This window comes from Mus caroli, chromosome 6 (genome assembly GCF_900094665.2).
Source record: "Mus caroli chromosome 6, CAROLI_EIJ_v1.1, whole genome shotgun sequence".
In the NCBI taxonomy this organism is placed as follows: Eukaryota; Metazoa; Chordata; class Mammalia; order Rodentia; family Muridae; genus Mus; species Mus caroli.
In genome coordinates, this window is record NC_034575.1 from 91,285,766 (window position 1) to 91,291,042 (window position 5,277).

The 5,277-nt window shown below is 41.8% G+C and overlaps 1 pseudogene; it reads right to left on the reverse strand.

The window, feature by feature from the left end:
* Window positions 1-3,366: 3,366 nt before the first annotated feature.
* On the reverse strand, window positions 3,367-3,723 carry LOC110297120 (annotated as a pseudogene).
* Between the last annotated feature and the right edge of the window lie 1,554 nt (window positions 3,724-5,277).

Here is a 5,277-nt window from a genome sequence, read left to right on the forward strand (position 1 = left end):
CAGTCTCTGCAGGCAAGGTCTCCTCTTTCAGGGAAGGTGCACAGTTATCTGGTGTTTGGACCTTCTCCTGGCCGAAGATGAAGGCCCAAAACAGGATCTTTCCCAGAAGCTGTGTTGCTTTGGCCTGTGCAGACTGCCCTCCGCGGAGTCCCGGAACCAAGATAGCTCCTGCCAAACCTGTGGCAGAAGCCTCTCAGGCCGGGCGGACACCTGTGCTCTGACCAGGAAGGTGGCCGGTTGTCTGGAGCCGAAAATGGCGCCACCTCAGAGGCTCTGTGGCTCTCGCCTCACATTGTTCTCTTAAAAGCAGATTAAACAAATAGTCTGAGCAAATATCAGTCTTGAGAGACACTATAATGTATTATCAGCTCAGTTTTGAGGCCTAGCAAAAGTTCTAGGCTCTGAATATAAGATATTTTTTAAAAAAGTATATTTAGATTCAAAGTGTCCCCTTGCTTTTAATTATCTTTTTGATGTATTCTTTTTTCCATTTTACTATTTTATATTCCTTTTGATTGACTATGCTTTAATTTGTGTCCGTGGTTTGCTCTTTGATTTTTAGTAAATATTCTAGAATTCATAATACGTTTGTGGTGGTTTGAATCTGCTTTGCTCAGGGAGTTGCACTATTTGGAGGTGTGCCCTTGATGGAGGAAGTGTGTCACTGTGGGTTTGGGCTTTAAGACCCTCATCCTAGCTGCCTGGAAGCCAGCCTTCTCCTGTTTTCCTTTGGAAAAAGGTATTGAACCCTCAGCTCTTCCTACATTATGCCTGCCCGGACGATGCTGTACTTCTGCCTTGATGATCATGGACTGAACTTCTGAACCTATAAGCCAGCCCAATTAAATGTTGTCTTTTATAAGACTTGCCTTTGTCATGGTGTCTGTTAACAGCAGTAAAACCCTAACAAAGACAACATTATAATCACAATTCCTTTAATATATCACCCCACACATTACATCAGAAAACTTCCATCTTTTCTTTTCTAATTGTACTCATTACATATTTCATTTTTACACAATCTATGAACCTCATTATATATTAAGTAGTCAGGTATCAATTATGAACTGTCAAAGAGGAGAAGATGCCCATGTATATTCATATATTGGCTGTCTTTTTTGGTGTTCATGTTTTTGAGCAGTTCCACAATTTAATTGAGTGCCATATTCCTGCTTGGATGGAAAGAATATAAATGCTGAAGTATATGTCATGGGCTCCATGGCCTGCTTATGGCTATTGCTATTAAAAACATGTTAGGGGGCTTGCTTTACCCCTGTCTTGATAACCAAAAGTATAGTGGCAATAATCAGATCAATGAATGAAACAAAAAGGTGAGTCACAGCTATGCAACAGTTTGTGTATGTTTGGAATCTGAAGACCTCGACCAAAGCCTGGGATTTTTTACTTTTAGGAACTATCTATCCAGGAAGCCTAGTTCATCACTGTTTGAGCATCACTGGCTGCCTGCCTTGGGACAGTTCCTGGTTGAGAATAAACTCAGGTTGTGATAACATTTGAGAGGGACTCTTTGTCTTTCAAGTCTACCCATAATAACATCTTTTAGAAGATATCAAAGTGGAGGTCAGCCAGTTAGGTCTCTGTATATGTTGGAGCCAAAAGAATATGGGTGGATCTTCTACACAGAAAATACTTACTCAAGGATCAAGAGATAGTTTAGCCTTAGGGGGCCCATTAAGTATTGATTATTTTACATAAAGATTAGGGTCTGGAGACTTGCAATGTCATGACTCAGTCTTAAGAGGGATGGTGGCAGTGGTGGTGATGACTGTAAATATCAGTAAATAAGAATCTCATAAGGTCTAAAGATGATGCTAAGATCTTTGCTGGTACAGATTTAGCTAATCCTAACCATCATACAAAGGAGATACTAGTTATATTACTTTACCTAATTCTAGATCATGGAGTATTTAAATATGCTATTCAAGGTCAGAGGGTTATTTGCTGGTTGAAGTGGGATTTTAGCTATGGAAGTCTTGCAGTAGAGTCTATACTCTATTTCCAAGCAGGCATTTCCCCAGGCTACCTAAATTCTCTTTACAAACCCCAGGATCTTAGGCTTCTCTCCCATCTGCCTCCAAAGAAGTAATATCTCACTGTCTTTCTGTCATCTGAATGGATCTCACTCCACCAGAGCCAAAGAAAGCCATGAAGTATGAAGTCATCAAGGTCTCAGTTTGGGGTCCACCATGTTGGATAAGACCCTCAACATGTCTCTCTTGCTGAAGGTGTGTAAGAAATATACACAAATGGGTAGTGTGGGTCCCCTGCCCCTGTGCAATGGTGTTCTCAAGATGTGGAGGAGCTGGGGAACAGGGTTTCAGGCAGTGGTGAGTACAGCTCTGTGAATAACCAGGAACATTGTTTCAGAAGACAGCTTGTCCATTGAAATAGCAGGATTAGCTTATAGAGCTCATGTCAGGAGGGAGGGGAAGAAAAAAGGGAGAAGGGATGAAGTTCCACAGTGAAGGCAATGGCCTTCCAAGGATGTCAACTAGATTAGCAGACTGTAGGTCACATGATTTCTGAGAAGCCAGTTCTCTGGTGGGGAAACAGAAACCTAACTGGCTTTATCATGACATAGCCTTTATCTGAGGTGAATTGACTAGATCCAAGCCTGATTTGGATAGGGAATGGCCCCACTCCTGCCAAGTTCTCTGAGAACTGTCCAGGGTATGGGCAATACTCTACTTTTCCATGTCTGGCTTGAGAACCCATAATGTAGAGACTTCTAGTTTTTTGTGTGTGTTTTAGCAGTGGGTTAATTGTGAGTCTACAAATTGGAAATTCTGGTCCACACATGTACTCAGGGCTCTTGAGGTTGAGTCTTTTGGAGAGCAAAATCTTCAAAATAAGTGGATACGTATAATAAGGTTCATCACAACAGGCTCAGTGTGAAGACCTGTGCTTCAGCAGGAAACAGAAGCCACAAAAGACATGGTTGTAGTGATCTACATGTCTGGATTCAAACAATGTTTTCTTTTTTCTTTTCTTTTCTCCCTTCTCTCCCCCCTTCCCCCTTCCCTTCCCCTTCCCTTCTTTTCTTGTTCCAAAGATTCATTTTATTGGTATTTAAACCAAAGTCCTGCCCATAGACAAAGGCAAAACCCTGAACTGAGGTGGGTAATCAGCATCTTACTCTCCTAATAGAGTCTCTGAGAATCTGTCCAGATACTCCCACTTCACCAATGGGCAGAGAAAGTGAGATGACTTAAGGCCGGGTATGCTGATTTTGTGGAGTCTGCTGATTCTGAGATGGAGGGCAGAGAGTCTTTGGGGTCCCACCTGTTTAGTTCCACAAGAAAACAATACAGAAGTAAAGAACAAGATGCTATGGCCTGCACCTAGCTAGGTTTTTATTGCTGTGTCTCTGAATTTGTAGGCCAGTCCTTGACTTTTCAGCTCTTGCATGATTCCTTGGGGCAGGCAACCAGTGACAGACACAGCATATACACCTGGCTTAAAGTTACTGACGTGCTGCCACTTGGAGACTTAGCTGCCCTCTGGACTCATCATCGCAATGATTCCATCAAATAAAGAGCTGATGCAGTCATAAACCATCTCTCTGTTGCCCTTCATTTGTAAGTATGCACCGCAATTGTCACACCCATCGTATTCAAACTGGACTATAGTCTTGACTAATGAGCACAGCAAACAAGCCCGTGGATGCCACAGGTCCTTCGGTACCATCTCCAGGGTCATCCTCACCAATATGGCAACACAGGTTCTACAGCCTCAGGAAGTAAACAGCGACAATATTTTCATTAGTGTGACTTTTTTTTTCAGATGCCAGGTCTATAGTATTAGTATTAAAAAAGGAAGATTTCTCAAATCCCAGTAGTTTACTGTCTTGGAGGCTCTTGAAACATAACATACAGAAGCAAAAGGTCAAGTATGCAGCATCTTGAGGACCTCTGAGAAAACAAGAGAGATGCTAGACTGCAAAGTTAAGAGGCTTACAGCTGCAGCCCACTTACAGTTGGCTACAGGGACATCCTGGGTTCGAAGCATTGGAATGGGTACCAAGACTTCTGGAAAAGATACAGATGCCTGCACTCTTATTACCATCAGTCACTGAAAGTCTTCTCTATTCTTAGGGACAATCTGAAATTCAACTCAGTGACACTTTGCTCCAGTTTCACCAGCTGCAAGATTCTACCTATAATGTCATGGGACGTAGAGTCTTCGGCAAGGCTGGTCTGCCTTTGAAGGTTAATGGGAGAGAAGGAGTGGTATTCCACTTGGTGGCTGTGAATATGGGCATTTTTTTCTGTTTTATTCTTTTGTTGATTTTTTAAATTTTTCTGATTGACCTTTAGTGCCTGTGTTGCTGCCATTCACCTACCCATCCAGTATTACCACACACGTAATTACAATCTTCTTGTTTGGGCAAGGGGAAAAATGGTCTGCAACGACTAGCTATCTCAACTAGGATATGAATGCCACTTATCACTAATGGACTGTTTCATTCTATTTTTTTTAAGATTTATTTATTATTACACATAAGTACATTGTAGCTGTCTTCTGACACACAAGAAGAGGGCATCAGATCTCATTACAGGTGGTTGTGAGCCACCATGTGGTTGCTGGAATTTGAACTTAGGACCTTTGAAAGAGCAGGCAGTACTCTTACCCACTGAGCCATCTTGCCAGCCCTGTTTCACTATCTTTGATACTTATCTTTTCTGTATTGTTGAATTGGGTGGAGAATAAGTATACTATGGTATTCACTCTGTCTTCCTTGCTCCCACGGACTAACTTTGGACCTCAGAATTATTTTATGAATTGAAAACTGTGGTTCTGATGCAATCCCTCCAGTTATGGCAGAAAGATGTATTGTAATTGGTTTATGATACATGATACAGGATTTGAGCAACCATGATTGGCCACTAAGATCATTAAGAAAAGCCAGTTAGGACTATACTTGAATGAGCAGTGTTTTAATCCTGGAACTCTCATGTAATGCCCCCCATCAAAATACCAAAAGACATTTTTAAGAACATGTGAGTCTTCTATAATTTGGAGTCTAGCCTCCCATACCTGTTATACAATCACCATCCCCTCTCCCATCTACTCAAATAGCAGGTGATCATTTCTAAAGGATGTAGGTTTGTGTGGCCATAGATAGAGGAGACAGACTAGTATAGAGGGCAGGAAAACTCTAAGTGCTAGAAAAGCTTGGGACAGAGTCAGACAGAGTGACTTTATAACTTTCTCGATAGTATCAGTGCACTGGATCCTTTCTTGATTGTCTTCGGT